The sequence below is a fragment of the Uloborus diversus genome, chromosome 7 (genome assembly GCF_026930045.1).
Source record: "Uloborus diversus isolate 005 chromosome 7, Udiv.v.3.1, whole genome shotgun sequence".
Classification (NCBI taxonomy): Eukaryota; Metazoa; Arthropoda; class Arachnida; order Araneae; family Uloboridae; genus Uloborus; species Uloborus diversus.
In genome coordinates, this window is record NC_072737.1 from 104,864,666 (window position 1) to 104,882,079 (window position 17,414).

The window sequence follows — 17,414 nt, forward strand, 5'->3', positions numbered from 1 at the left end:
AGACGAGATGCTGTTAGTTCTTATTTTACTTTTTGTGCACAAAAGTATTTATTTAACAAAAATAATATTTTTTGGAAAGTTTATATTTCATGTATTGTGATCGATTTGGGTGCAGACTCTGTATAGTGGGTAGGTCGACCAGATAAGGGACACTTGGAACAATTCCATTTTCGAAAACACGTAATATCCATAAAAACTGTAGCATTTGCTTCAGGACAGTAAAAGCATTTTAATTGATACGTATTTGTATGCGTTCATTCATTGGTCGTTCTACATACTTTTTTTAATTTTAAATCTTTTTCAGTTGTAATAAACTGCAGCCATTTTCGGAAAAACGAGTCATTTTCGAAAAATAGAGTATGCGAAGTGCGAGCAACTACTTTTCTTTTTAACTTTTAAAGAAGTTTCGAAAGTTTAAACACATGCAGACATAAATCTAATTTCTTCAAAAAAAAAAAAAAAAAGAAACTTTCAAGCAGTCCTTTAGGAAATATTTTGCAGTACGTGATCTCCAACCAACTTCTAATATATTTCATAGGAGCGTGTTGATAAAAACTTTTCTCTGTAGATGGACTTTTTCCCTGCAGTATAGAAAAACTAATTTTGTCTTCCCATTATGAAACATTTATACTGCCCATCTATTTTGTTTATCCAGTCAAAAGCATCATATACCAGGTGATTCAGCTAAATTTTTAAAAAGCTTAAGCAATGAAATTACAAGGCTTTAAATAAACCCAGCGCACGCATGAAGTAAATGAGTTTTGACTGGTGGATAAAGAAACAATTTTAAGAATTTCCGATTTTTAACGCTGAAGCGCCATGATATGCAAAATTTGATAATAGAAGTAGAAACAGAGGCGAGAAAAAGTCCACATATGTGTGGCTGTCCGAAACAAAATATTTAAGTGGTTTTAAGGTGATAAAAATCTTATTTCATACCAAAACAACTAATACTGTTATATTGTGCAAGAAAATACTTCATGAATTCAACGCATTTATCATTATATTTTAGCTAAGTAACGAAATTCCTGAGAAGAAAGGTACAGGTGTTTTCAAACGCCAAAAAAGAACCGAACCATTCGAATTTAAATTTTAGGACCCGAAAATGATCTCTTTCTATAATATGAGGGCAAAAAAATGCTTGTAAAAAATTAGAATAAAATATCCACACAAACCCCTGATTTTTCTGCATCAGAAAAAAAATTGTTCCAATGTTCCAAAGTAATTAAAACGTGACTTATAACTGTTTGTAAATAATTCCATGCTAAAATGTAGGCAAGCCTTCAATTAGAAATTCATTGTTGAACAATGTTTTTATTAAACTTGTACATGGCCCCACTTAATTCTTATAGGCCGTGACAATCGTTGAAACCTATGGCAACAAAGAGGACAATACAGGTTTCCATTACTTTGCCACTGATTGGTGGATGCAGGGGTTCTTAGTGGCGCTTCTTGAAGTCAAAATGGACGACGTCCAATCAAAAGTACATATAAACAAACTTTGAAACATTGATTGTGATTGGTGGATGCATGAGCTGCATTCAAACGTTGACATTGATTGATGGATGCATGAGCTGCATTGGTTTCACACAGAAAAGTCAAAAATTGTCAAGGCCCTGACAATCGTTGAAACCCATGGCAACAAAGAGGGCGCTACAGGGCACCCCTGTTTCCATTACTTTGCCATTGATTGATGGTTGCAGTGGTTCCCAGTGGCACTTCTTGCGGTCAAAATGGGCGATATCCAAATCAAAAATATAAACGAAGTTGAAACAATCATTGAGAAGAAAGATCGGTTGCCATTTTTTCTCCGAATATGAACAAAAAAAATTCCGGCTTTCGTTTTGGAGGCTTTTCTGTAATCGGGGGATTTAAAAAAATTCCTTTTTGGTTAGTTTTTCACAACCTGTCGAGAAATTTTAGAATTTTTTTTTTTTTTCGCTTTTTCTATCAATTTCAGTGAATAAAAGTAGTACTGTTGACTGAAGGAAACAACCCCATTGTAAGGTTAATTTTCACCCAAAAGCTTTCTTATTTCTTCATAGAAAAAATGAAAAGGTGGTTCCTTGGAATCCTGAAACAAGTATCTGCAATCTGTTGCAAATTTGTGCATTTATTACGCTGGTTTTCTAATTGGTAAATAAGTAATGTTTGGCACCATCTAGCGGCCAAAGTATAAAATAAAACAGTTTTGAGAGCATTTAATAAAAATCACGAGCAGAGTCGAAAGGCGGAATGATTTTAAACTTTTAACAAATTAAAAATTTCAGAAAACACTTCAACTCTAATTTTTTGAAATTCGTCAGGCTCCTTGAATTGTCGTTGTTACCTAAAAAATTTGTTTTTAGTTGGAAATTATTAAATACATTTCCTACATTGCTGCATGTCTAATGTGACCATATTTTTCAAGCTAAAAATCAGGACACATGACGGGGGGAAGGGGTAGAATAGTTTTTTTTCCACAGGCTTAATATTTTACGTAACAGAAAAATGCCAAGAAATAACTCAAATGTACCAATAAAGAACTCAAGTTGAAAATAATGATAATCATACAACGTGTAAGAGTTACAATCACAATGAATGAAAAGAATTTATTTTCCCCGTTCACGACCAACACCTGACGCTTAACAGCTCCTCCGCTTCAATCCAAATCATATTGGAGGTAGTTCAGCGTATTAAACATTAAAGAATAACACTTTACATGGCGTTCTTACGTTTACTGACAGCAAAAAATCGAAAAAGCGTTTAAAAAATCTAGATTGTATGTTATATTTCTTGTGTGACGGAATTTAAACAAAAAAAGCGGGACTTTTTCGACAAAGCGGGACACTTAGGCGGGACATTCCCGCAGCGGGACAGTAAGACAAAAAACGGAACTGTCCCGCCAAAAGTCGAACGTCTGGTCACATTATGCATGTCCTTAAAACAGGGTTTAATTTGCATGGGAACTCCCGGTTGCTGAGCTCCTAAACTTCCTCTCATTTTTGTGAGAATTTTTATATTTTAGATAAACTTCATTCTTTATTCGTGTTATTATTGTTTCTTTTGTTAAAAATTTAGTCCTGTCCTAAAATAATCACAAGAAAAGTTTTTTTTTTTTGTATAACTTTTCTTTACTGCGATAAATGTTTCAACTAAGATAAATGTGAGATCATAAAAATGTATTTTATTGCACTTCCTATTCATTCATTAAATGGCCGTCAGAAAAAGCTGTTCCGTTCATCTTTTATGACCTCGACGATAACAATCATGCTAAATGTCTTCTGCAATTAAATAAACAATTTCAATATTAAAGAAAAATAAAACTGTTGAACTACAACTAATTTTTTTAATTCAGTATTTTTTATCACCCATTTTCACGGTTTTGGTACATAATACTTAAAACAAATGTCTGAAAAATGACAATTTTTTTGACACCATCCCCTTCTTCCACACACGCACCAGGCTCATAATGGCAAAGATTTTTTTTTCCCCCGTAAAATGATTTCCCGAATGAAAATCCATATTTCGCCGAACAATGACAATTTTGCTGAATAGAACTCCAACTTTTGCCGAATGAGGATATTTTTGCCAAGTCATCAGACAAAATTTGTCGAATTAGGAAATTTTTGGGAGGTCACAGTGACCTTCCATGGGACCCCCGGTAGCAGATTCTTGAGAAAGTCTGCAGACTACTTCTTAGTAGGGTGAGAAAAAAATATTTTTACGGAAAAAAAATCTTAATATCAGCACATTAAGATTAGTGCTGTATTTTCTGAGATATACATAAACATAAAAGTAGCGTGCACTTGTATAAGCATATGATTTTTAAGTATTTTTTTGTACCGATTTAAGCGTTTCTTGCGTCGAGTCGATTTGTTTTTTGGTTAATCTAAAACCAGTTTATCTTGATGACTATTTTTTTATTTTTAATCAGCATCACTGACTGCTGAAACAAATTCTGCTACCGGCAACATCTCTAGACAGTTCTGTTATACTGCAACTGTAATTCAGAAGAATTATTGTTCAAAAGTAATGTAGACAAGACAAAGGCCATTAATAAATTTCCATTAAGTAGTAAAGCCTGCCTCCCAGAGAAACTTTCGTATCCGGGCGACGGAAATTTAATTGAAACTGTGTACAGATCCCACTTGACCGGATGAAATAAAGGGCTCCAGTCCGGAGCAGAATAAATAGTTTCCGGGTCTTCGTTTGACAGATTGCTTGTGATGTTCAGAGAGAGGTCACAACGAAAATCAATGCTCGTGTGGATGTAGTGCGGTGAAACAGCTTTGGAAGGCATTTGTTTTGAGACAGAGGAACGATCTGAAATTCTCAGTGATAATGATGGGCCATCTTAAGTTAAGTTTTGCACCAATAAACAGATTATGCTCAGAGCAGGTTTGATAATATAAACGAATATAGAAACAACTTATCACACATCAGTGGGCAGCAGAGATGAAGATCTGGTATATTTTGGAATATTTTTAAGACATAATATTAGTGATGGAAATTTAACTGGCCACAGTGATTTATTGTATTCTGTTAAATGAACTAATTGATAGTGCTGGGCCATCTTACGTTAAGTTTTGCCCCAATAAATTGATTATGCAGGAATGACCTGAATATGGAAATGCCTTATCACACATCAGTACACTGTTAAAACAGGTTTCTTAGAATTGGGACAAAATCGCTTATTTTTGGGAACGTCACTTGCTCTAAATGGCTCCAAGACAATTCGGCTTGGAGTTGAAAAGTAAGAGATCTTACTTTTGAAATATACCTTCTTCTCAAAAACGATTCAACGTGTTCTCATTTTTGAAATACTGCTCTACTCACGAATGGTACAACATGTGCTTATTTTTGAGAGATTTGTCGAGAACATGTCGAACTGGTTTGAGAATACGAATGTCTCAAAAATAAGCCCATGTTGTACCATTTGTGAGTATGGTATTTTACTCGCCTGTAATTTTTGCCAAGTTTGGACTTATTCGCTCCCTTTGGGAGTTTAAACAGTCTGGAGGTACCGTAATCGAACTGAAGCCGATACACTTTATAAATACGCTCAGTTGATCTTTAAACTGGGAGATAAAAATATTTTTTACAACATAGAGTAGCCTGCATTCGTGCAACTTCTGGCAATTCAGGAAATTTTCTGACAAAGATACTTGATTTTTCCAGGAAATGGATAAAAACCATTGAAATTCCGAAACGTTACACGGAAATACTCAGTAACAATTCAGAATTTTTTTACAGTGTAACAGAAAGATGTTTTTGCCTTTCATTCATTGCCTGCATTCGCTGTGTCCCTGGTCCAAAGTGCAAAATGCTAATATTTTCTTGAATTCGTACGCTGAAAGGAGAAATTTAACTCCCGCTTTCCTTTCTGCGCCTGCATTATTTTTGAGGTAGTCTGCTTACTTGAATTTAAACTTGACGTTTACTTATTTCTAAGTCAAAACTGCTTGGAAAAAATAAGAAGATAAATGTTTTCGTTTCCAAGCAGATGATTTTTAACAGTGTAGGCAGCCGAGATGGGGATCTCGTATGTTTTGGAATATTTAAGATACGGAATAGCTAATAGAATTTTACTGGCCACAGTGATGTATTGTACTATGTTCAATATTCGTTAACATATTACACTGGGGAACAATTTGTAAAATGATTTCTGTTGAGTTTGGTTTTTGAGCTGTTTTATAGTTAATTAGGCATTTTTCAAAAATGTATTTAGTTTCCTTCTACCACGTCAAGTTTTTACTCTACAACTTAAGAGAATGTGACTATTCTCCGCGGAACTAAGCATGGATCGAGGCCTGGAGCTATATATTTTAGGCCCCCCTGCAACAAAATCTGTAGGGCCTCTCCACAGATACCAGCAATGTATATTTGCAACGTTAATAAGTCTTAGTGCTAGGTTTTTTTTTTTTTCAACCTTTTTTTCAATTTCTTGGGCTGTTGGGCCCTTTTAGCCCCCCCCCCCAGCGTTGCGGAGTCTATGCAGATTCGCCTCTGCGTGGATCTTAGGAAGTAGTATTGTTCGTCTAAGTATCTCATTTCCGGATACCCTAACCTTCCATTTAAAAAAATATAGGCCGGTGTTTTTGGCGGTCCACAGATTCGGCTGCTTCTTACAGATGAAACTTTCATCGGAACAATGTTTGAAAGTCAAAACAAAAATGCTTGGTTGGCATTCAAAAACATTGTTAAAGATTTTTTTGGTAATATACGAGCCCAGAATTACACCGAAATTGTCCAACAACTTGTGGAGAGTTTCCAAATGCTTGGTTCCCACATGAGCACCAAATAGCATTTTTTACATAGTCATGCATTACATTTACACTTCCTGAAAAATCTTGGTGCAGTCAGTGATGAACAGGGTGAGCGATTCCACCAAGATTTTAAGGTCATGAAGTCACGATATCAAGGTAGATTGGATGCGTATATGATGGCTGACTGTTTCTGGAGCATCAAGCGAGAATGTCTACAGATTAAAAACTCCAGAAAAACTATAAGCGATTTTTTTAACCTTAATATGTATAAATACATAATTTTACTTGTGTTAACTATTATAGCCTTTGTACGAATAAAACTGTTCATTGTAAGCAATGCATTTGAAAGTTTTTACTTTATTTTACCCATTTTGTTAACTTTTGAGGGTATCCTGTAGTTTTAAAAGTTGACGTTATAGACAAAACTGTCATTATATTTGGATTCAGAGGCAAAAAGTTAGTTGGAAACAAGTCACAGATTTTAGACAACGAAATTGCTGTTCCCAAGTGTTATTATTGAACACATCCAGGGGCAAAAAAGAGGGGGGAGCGTTAAAATTTCTCAGATTCCTTCTTTTTGGGCCATGTTACCAACCCCAGTGTGCCAATATACTTACATGAAGGGACTGTTATGACTAAACTCCTCCCCCCGCCTCCTGCTCTACTTCATCCAGCTCACCACCCCCTCCCTCGATCTCAAGCTGCACTAGTGCGCCAATAGCTCACAACATAATTTCTTCGAAGCCAGTGGTGACCAACCTTTTTTTTAACCCGAGAGCTGCACCTCATAACAAGGTAAATCTTGCGAGCCATACCACAGCACACATAAAAATTAAATATATTTGAATTATTTTAGACAACAATAGAAAGTGCGGAAAAGGAAAGAAAATTGTAAACCAAAAATATAATTGCTATTATTACTACATGCTTAACCTATTACACGAAGTTTTCATGTTCTTTTAGACACCAATTGCCTATTGTTTGGCTCCAAATTTGCAACAGTTATCGTTAATACCAAATGAAGATTATTGGTTGTTTTTGGAAGTTTCCAGAACGTAGTTTTCTATTCGCAAGATTGAACATATCACCAGGCTTCATGGATCCTTTGACTCTAAGTTGGCCACCACTGTTCTAAGCTGAGTCCTTGAAACATGGCGTTGACGTAAACGATATTTTTTATTTCCTCCCAAGGCATAAAGTCGCCTAAGAACAAATATACCTCTACTTTCTCTTGTGACGGAATTTGCATTTCCCTTATCTTAAATAAAATTTCTTCCATTTTACCCTCATCCCTCAAACAAAATTACTCACACATATTTATCGAAGGGCGAAAGGAAGAAGGGATTTTGCCACATTTGTTAATACTTGGAGATAATCCCTTAAATGGTGCTGTTTTACGGAAGTGATACATTTCTAAATATTTATAAAATAGCACAATCATGATCATTTCCCAATACTAACGAATGCCAGGAACCCATCTTTTCCTTCCGCCCGTTTAATCATCACTTGAGGGTCGTCCACAAATGATGTCACGGTTTGAGGGGGGCGGGGGCTAGTGAAATTGAGCCGTGGTGGCCTGATCAGTAAGACATCGGACTTGTGACTGGAGGATCCCGGATTCGATCCTAGTCAATCGAAGATCCACCGTCTTCATTAATGATGACAAGAGGGGGACGTTAAATATGCTCGTGGTCACAAAGTCCTCCAAGTGAAACGGTACCTCTGGGGGTGCTGGACCAGGGATTGCTCTGTTTCTAGTCTGGATCAAAAAATCAGAGCTGTCTTCAGGGTCCAATCCAACTGGCTAAACCACAAACAGTGGCGGGGGACCCTGGAGGGAAAAGGTTAGTGACATTGCGAACTTCTGACAAGGGGGAGGGAACAAGAAGTACGACATAAAACATTTTGCATATCAATATGCTTATGTAGTATAGCGTGTCATGTGACAAGGGGAGGAGAGGGGCTAAGGTGAAGTGTGACACTTAGTAACAAAGGAGGAAAGGGCCAAATATGAGGCAAAAAAGTGACATCGTATGGACTGCCCTTTCACAGAAACTAATTTATGAACTCAGTCGTTCCTTAAAAGTGTTTCTTCAGATTTTACTTCTTTGAAATTCCTTGATTCAGTTACTTTAAAAATTAATGAATTTTAAACTTCAAACTATAGATTAACTACAGAGCTCAAAGTAAGTCGGCTTCTCATAAAAAAAATTGGTTTGTGTTGTTTAAACAATTATCCCTCCGAATGCATTAATTTGTACAATCGAAACCTTATTCAATCTATGAAAAAAAAAATACTAATTTAAATTTGATGATTTAAACGGAACTTAGGTAATTAAATAATTACAAATGTTTTATGTAATTAACTTGGGAATAACTTATCGTTTCACAAAGAGTCAAATAAATATTGAATGGGCATGAACATTTCCATTTATATGTATAAAAATGTAGCGTATTTTTTGCTGACCAATTTTACACCATCAAAAGGCTTGCTTTTAAATCTTTTTAACCTAATTAAGAGCAACAAATTACATTCACGTCAATTAAAAATACTTCTTCGAGAAACAAATTAAATTATACTCTTGAGCGAAGACGAAGTTTTTTGGTAAATTTTCCTGTAACTCGATGCTTAATCGTATCTTTAAAAAATACCATGATTTAATTACTTGCGAAACAGTATCGACAAAAAGCAATTTAACATTTTGTAAAAAAAACAACAGATTTTGAATTCTTAAAAAGAACAGTGACATAACTTCGTTTGTCAGTTAATTGATAATTTAAAAATATTTTAATGGTACGCTTGAGGTTAATTTTTGGAATTTAAAAACAATTTTGCACAACCATGACAAAATTAGATTTACATACGATAATAGCTATAAATGGTTGATTTTGTGTACTTATTATGCAGATGATTTAATACATCAACTATTTTTTAGAAGATTTTTAGTTTTCTTCCTGCCCCAAATTCAAAAAAAAAAAAAAAAAAGGAAAAAAAAAAGAAAAAAATGTATGAACACCGTTACCATGGATTTTAAAAAGTTAATAAATTAAAATTTGTAAAAAATTCAGTGCATTCAATTATTCAACGTTATTTTTAAAAAGTAAATTTCTCCAATTTTTCTCTTAAAAACACAATATTTTTGCTGTTCAGATTGTTTTTCTACCTTTTAACAGTTTTTGTTAAGTTTTATTGCAAATCTTTTCCTTTTCCACATTTTACAACTGTTTTATGATCACAGAAATGCTCTATGGTAATTTATTCGCAAAAATTAATTACAATGGCAAAATATATGGGTCATTCTTCACAGCGCATTTAGAGTTTCCCAGAGAATTATTCATTCAGTAACTGAAATTGATTACTCCTACGTTCACCTCGTTTAGAGAAAAATACTAAAGATAATTTTGATCGAAATCACAAGAAGCTAGAAGTATACTTCTATTACGAAATTAAAATAAATGCCAAACATTTTGAGAAGAGAAGGAACCAAAGTTGGACTACCAACAAAATGAAATTTTATGTAAAATTAACAATTTTCTGTACATACATGTTTTGAGACGAAATCGAATGGAGAGTATGAATTTGCAACAAAATGTTAAAGATGGAATGACAACAAATCGGCAGAATCGTCGTACAATGAATATAATTGAACAGGTTACACAATTTCTCAACTATTTTCAAAGTAGAAAACGAAATTTTCTACACAGGATTGTCATTTTGAATTTTACCAGAGGGTAGAGGGGAGGGAAAAATAAGTGCCTGTTTACTCAATAGGTCAACAAGGCCGTGGCTATAACCCCCCACTGTTTAGGGGCCTCCAAATGGCTAAAAGTGTTTCAGCCAATGGCTAAAACTGTTAAGTTTTACTTATTGTTATAACTTACAATTTAGTACAGTTTACATTAAAGTATGCAAAGGGGCCCCGAAAAAGCGTTTGGCCCTGCCCCCCCCCCCACCGATATTTTAACCGGCCTTTCGCAAAGGGTTTGTATTCAATGCAAATTACACCAAAAAAAAACAGGAGAAAAATAGGCTTACTTACATGCAATTACATTAATTACCCAAGCCAGGGAGGGGGAGGCAACTGGGTTTCCAAAATGAAGGACCTGCTTTTACCATGAAGATACAGTGGTGGTAAAAAAAAATTGCATCATTCGCGAAATCCAAATATTTTTAGCATTTATAAGTAATTATGAAATATGTAACGGTTCTTGCAGCATATAACACGAATTGGCATTGGTAAATGACGCAAGCTACTGCGTAAGACCAGGGCCGCGCCAAGCCTGTTTGGCGCCGTCGTGCAAATGTCTTTTGAGCGCCTTTATGCTCTGGCGTTTGAGGAAAATATAGTCAACACCTGGAGGGAAGTTTTGTAGACAAAAATTAAATAGAAAAAAAAATACGTTCGGCATTTAATTTACACAAAAATAATGTGTGAATATTTAATTTCGCAATATGGTGTACGTTTTTACTTCATATCTCGAAATTATTTCGAGTTCAGCTGCTCCTCTGATACGCTAATAATGCATTTTAGAAGAAGAAAATATTTTAATATCTAAGCCATGACCACTTTGAATATCTATCTAATATCTAAGTGATGAACAATTAATAAAACTTTTATGTCTGTCTAAACATGACAAAAGGAACAGTGGCGCAACTAGAAGTAATTTTCTTTCAATTTGTGCCTCCCTAAAACATCTCTTTTAATAAGAGGGATCCGGGTTCTCCCCGGAAACATTTTGAAACTTATAGTTTGGAAAACGCAATTTTAGACGGTCTTTGGGTGTATAATCAACGGTAAACTTTCCTTGGTATTATGGGGAAAAAAGGTACAAGGGCCTCCGCGGAAATTTATGGAAGTTGAAGCCTTAAAATGTGATTATAGGCCATATTTATTGACGTTAGATTAAGGGATGGAACTCTGAGATTCTACCCGCTCGTTTTTTTTTTTTTTTTTGAAAAATAGATAGAATTCAGTTTTTTTTTTTTTTTTTTCTTTTCAAACCTCCAATTTTTCGAGAAATTGAACTTCCAAAAACGCAATTGTTGACAACTTGAAATATTTTTACAAGAAGGGAATTCTGGAGCTCCCTCCTGGAAATTTTTTTTTAAATTAAAGTCCTAAAAACCTAAGCAGAATTCTATGATATTAGAAGTGGTTCAGAGACTATTTTAACTTTCTAAATTCATGTTTGAAAAACGTAATTTTTGATGATATTTAAGAAAGGAGGTTCGAGGGCCCTTGCCCGAATGTTTTCTGAAATGGAAGTCTTAAAAACGTGATTGTGAGACCATATTTGGTAACATTAGGGCCGGCAATTTTTCGAAATTGAAACCCTAAAAATGCAATTTAAAGTGATTTTCGAACGGATTTTCAAGCGATGTTGTTTCGTATTCGGGAGCTTTTGTGAAATTGAAAACCCGAAAACGAAATTTTAGATCCACAGTGATGCTTCTGGTGGGGGGGGGGGGGGGATTCGTCAGAGTATCATTTTGAAAACTTTCTAATTTTCAAGCGAACTAGGAAAAAGAAAAATAGTAAAGAAAAAAGAAGAGAAATATATAGGACGGTGGGGGAGTAGCTGACCAATTAGCTGAAACTATTGAGAATTTTTTGCTCTAATATTTTTTTTAAAAAGAAATTAAAGTTTTACCCCAACATCATTATTTTTTCCTTATTAAAATCACTTTGTTTTCCAAATACGCGTTTTTTTTTCTCCCTTCAATAGTAAATATTTTTGAAAAACATTTAACTAAGCATTCTGGAAGGGAGTGGCACGGGGCCCTGTTACCCTATCCCCCTCTGGTTGCGCCACGAAACAAGGGGGGTTCTGATTATATTTCTAAATTGAAGAATAATATTGTACAGGATATTCCACCTTAAAATCTGTAATTGAAACTTGCTGGTAAAACGAATAAATCTAAAGTACGAATCGTTAAAAAGGCATTGAATTTAATATCTAAAACAAATACATTGTCCAAAGCTTTTTCTTTAATTTAATACACAAGTAGCTGAAGAAAAAGTGGGTGGTCAAGTCGTTACTTTCCGGAACTAAAAAGTTATTGTTTACAATATATGCATATTACGCACAAGTAGATAATATTTATTTTAAAACTCAGTCTAGCACCGAAGGGAAGACATTCACAAGTACATAATATGCAAATGTCCTTACCGTATTTTTTAATGTATGATGACATGATGCAGTGGAATTACTACGAACAATAGTTAAAAATAATAAAAAGGCATATTGCACGAATTATAATATAACATACTCACTGCAAGAACCAAAATGGGGAATAGAAAAATTTCTTGCGCTGCTTCGCATGCTCAATCTTGTGAAATTATAGACATACCGAAATAACATTTCTGGCTATACGTATGAAAAAAATTCTAATTAATTAGCATCATTTGTTTTCAGTGCAAAAGATTACGCCTTTGAATAGCATATTCAAACACAAGACAATATTTTTCCTTCTATATAGGCAACAAGGAGGATTGCTTGTTTTAATGAGCAGTATAATTTCACGCTACTTTTATAGATATAATGAAAATTTCAATTTATTTTTTTCGGTTGGAGATGTTTCCTCACATTTGGAGCATTTTTGATTGATAGAGCTCGGCGCCTTTTTGACTCTGGCATCGTCGAGCGCCGCAAGACCTTGCACATAGGGACGGCTCGGCCCTGCCTTGCACCGCTCTAAATGTCTCTGTAATTGATAAATAATTATTCAAAGTGTTATGCCTGTCAAATCACGACAACAAAGTACTGAATACAACGAATTAAAAATCACAAAAAGACAATAATTGCACTAATTGTAATACAAGATATTCACAGCAAGAACCAAAATGGGGATAAGCAAATTTCTTGCTTCTCGTATGCTCAACCTTGTGCAATAAAGACATACCGAAATAGTATTCACGGTTCCACATTAAGAAGGAAAATGCTAATGTATGCATTAATATTTTCAGTGTAAAAGATAGCGCTTTGGAATAGCATGTTTAGACACAACAAGTCATAATTTTCCCTTTTAGATTCTCAGCGAGACGGATTTTTTTTTGTTTCAATGAGCAGTATAATTTCACTGGCTCCATTAGAAAAAACGAAGAATTCCGTTTTACTTTTTGGGGTTAGAGTTTAACTTCCCTTCATTTGAAGCATTTTTGATCGGAAGAGCTCGGCGCCTTTTTGGCTCCGGCGCTGTCGTGCCTTGCACGACCTTGCACATAGGGGCGGCGCGGCCCTGCGTAAGACTGCGTCATTCTACTAACTGTATAAAAAAACAGTTGAACGTTCGACGCATTCATTTACAATCTGGACTTATGAGTTGCAGTATGTCGAAATGCGTGCAACTGACATCACAAAGAAGGATTGTTGCCGTTGCATTGGACAAAGAAGGATTGTCGTCACGTTCTATAGCAAAAAGAATAAACGTTTCGCAGTCGACTGTTGTTCGACTACTGAACAAGCTAAAGAGCACCGGAAGCACATATTAAGAAAGAGTGGCAGTGGTCGTCCACGAATATCCAATGCAGCGCGGGACAGGTATTTGATACGACTCAGTCTTCGGAACAGACAATCATCTTCCACAGATCTTAGAACAGCATGGGAAAACGAATCGGGTGTTTACGCATCCACGTCTACTGTACGAAAACGACTGTGTGATGCGGGTTTGGTGGCACGTCGACTACGAAAGAAGCCATTGTTGACCAAAACAATTAGGAAACACCGTCTAGACTGAGCAAAAGGTCACCAAGGGTGGACTGTCGATCAATGGAAATCAGTTGTGTTTTCGGACGAGTCCAAATTCAATCTGCATGGGTCCGACGGACAGCATACAGTTAGACGCCGCAAAAGAGAGGAATAGCATCCCGATTGCATTCAACACACAGTCAAGCATCCCTTATCCTAGATGATTTGGGGATGTATTTCTGATCAAGGAGTTCGTAAACTTTACTTTGTGTAAGGAACAGTAAACGCTCAGGTGTATATTGGCATTTTGGAGGAGAAATTGCTTCCTACTATCCGGAATCACTTTACTTCATTTCCCAGGATAATTCTGCTCCGTGATATAGGGCAAAACTGATAAGTAACAATTTAAAAACCTTTATCCTGCCATTAGATTTAAATTGACAGGGGGTTAAGTAATTTTTTTTTCTAAACTCACACGCAGGTTCAGAAATGAAAAAATGAGCATGCGGTCAGCAGTTTGCCTTGCCCCGGAAACAGCCCCAATTTAAATCCGATCGAAAATTGTTGGAATAGAATGGGTGTAGAAGTGATGAAACATAAGCCAACATCACTTGCAAAACTATCAATAATTATTGTCTGGCACCACGAACTCAGTAAAGAATGCATTTAATCACTCATCCGTGCAATGCCCCGTAGATGTCAAGCTGTCATTAAAGCTAGAGGCCGACCAACAAAATATTAGGTTATATTTTATGATGGTCCAACATTTCCATGTTACTTTTGTTTATTTTTGAACAGAAAGAGTGTTACAAATAAATCCTCTACTTACTTTTTCGCCGTCCACTTGGCAACGTGGATGCAGTTCACATTTTACTTGTTACAGATTTGATCATGTATTTAAATAAATAAAGTAAACAATTATCGGATTCCTGCAGCTAAATGTTTATTTCATAAGTTTTGCAGAATTGCACATACATTCATCATTAATCGGCCGACCAAAACTTCTCATATATTCCATTGTTGTGAAAATGCGAGGGTGATGCAATTTTTTTCCGTCACTGTACGTAAATTGATATGAAACTCTTACTTTAGTTGTATCCAGAAAGATGGCTGAAAACAAAAGATTGGGCGGCCATTTTGAGGCACAGCACCGGATCTTGGATTGTAATCATTTTGAATTCATCCCAGAACTTGAATTTTTGGGAAGGCGGAAATTCTCCCTTTCAGGCCCGTTTTAGCCCTCTCCCCAGAAGCCAGCAGCGCATATTTGTTACGTTAATAAGTATTTTAATGTTAGTTTTTTACAACTACGTGCTCCCCCCTCCCCCCCCCCCCGCGGGTACGTAGATCTGTGCCGGCTCATTTTGCCGAATGTCGAAGGCAACTCCAAATTTCGCCTATCGATGATTACTTTGCCGAATCGTCAGACAAAATTTGCCGAAAAAGGAAATTTTTAGCAGGTTACGGTAACCTCCCGCTTGGAGCGCCCTGTGTGATCCTTTTGATCTAATTTTCATTGCATGGAAATCAACGAAAATTATATTACAAAAAGGTACATAATCCTATCAAAATTCTTATTTTTTAATGATTTCTGTCGTGCACACCCCAATTATCTAAGTTCCGGACTTAGCGTATAATCAGATTTAATTATTCTCGATCCTTCCTTTTATCAAAAATACCCTTAAGCTGATAACACAAGCTGCAAAATAACATCGAAGCAAATCGGAGATTACAGAAAATATTTGCTCACGGAACAAATCGGGCACAATAATATTTCTCCCAGAAGCACTCGAGAAGAAACGTGAATTTTGTTAATTTCTTAATTAAATCTCCTTGGGGGTATATGCATCATCGAAAGCATTATCTCCGCAGAGCTTTCGGGCGAAAAGACAATTAATATTTCATCTAAGGAAGGATCCAGTGGAGCAATCATTCCCACGGAAGGTAGTTGAAGTAAATTGAAGGATTCATTATCTTTCATTAGAGGCGTGAATAAAATTTGCAAACGCGGTCTCAAGCAAAATTGGGTTTAAATCATTGATGCGAATGAGCATGTTTCCGAAATTTTCAAAGTATCTTTTTCTGAAAGAGCATGCTTAAAAACATAGGATCTGACTGTTTCTTAAATAATTTGCCGAAGTTTAATATTTTTTAACATAGCAATTTTAAACGATGCAATTTCATTTTTTACGCTGCTGCCGATGACATCACAAGTGATAAAATGCCATTCACTGATGCCATTAGCGCAATATTTAATTCGCTTCTTTACTCACGTGTACTGGCAGTGACATACAACTAGGCAACGATATGGTTGATAGCTAGAATGGAGTGCAATATTTCATTCGCTGCTGCATTATCATAAGCTGGAAACGCGGTGTACAGCAAGCGTAAGCATTGAGCTCGCCATTGCAGATGTGCCAAAGTACATCACTTGCGACCTCATAAAGACTAAGTCTTATTTTCAAAATCGGACATATTAAAAAAAATAATTAAAAATTGAGCTTTGGGAAAATGAAAGTTTTTTCGAGCTCTTTTTTTTTTTGCTTATACTATCAATTTTAGTGACTAAAAGTAATACTTTTGATTTAAGAAAACATCCCCATTGTGTTATTTTTTTGAAAATGTACGAAAACTTGATTCAGTGTTGGAAGTGGAATATTTAAAAGAGTGTACAAATTGTTCATATTCCTCATAAAAAAATTTGTTATTACGGAAAAACAAGGGAAAAGCAATTAAAAAGCATGGAGCATTACTGATTCATCTTGTAAAAGGTTATTTGGTTTTCAATTTAAAAAATGAAATTTTATTTACTGTTAAGGAAATATTGTTATACTGATAAAGTTTCAAGATATGACTAAAGCTGGTTTAAGCTTAAAAATGAGCACAACCCATGACGTTTCAAAAAAAAAGTTCAATCGTAATCGAATACTTCTTGGTCGAGACCAGTGGTTGGAAAAACTACATTTTTTTGTAGGGAACTACAACTACTTTAACACAAATGTAGTTAACTACAACTACAACTTTTTCCTACTACAACAACTACTTTTTCCAAAATGTAGCAACTACGAACTACTTTTGAAATGTAGTCGCTACTTCGCTATTTTTTAAAAAATAAATAACATACACATACACACCGTTTGAGGATTGAATGAAAAAATTTTCTGATTGATATATTGGCTTATTTGAACATGGAATACAGAAGACCCTCGTTTTACACGGGTTTATTCTACGCGGTTTAAGATTTGACACCTTTATTTTATTTTACGCGGATGAGTTTCGGTTTTACGCGGTTTCGGCAATGCAAACAGATAAAAATTTCCCCTCTTTCAAAATCCTAATTTCTAAAGATTGCAGATTGCACGTAATAAACTGCATTTTGGCGTGCTAATAATCGAGCTTGGGCCACTGGAGACCTTTTTTGCAATTGGTCCCAGAGCTCTTTCCAGAAGTAAAGTTATTAAACTCACACAGTTCAGA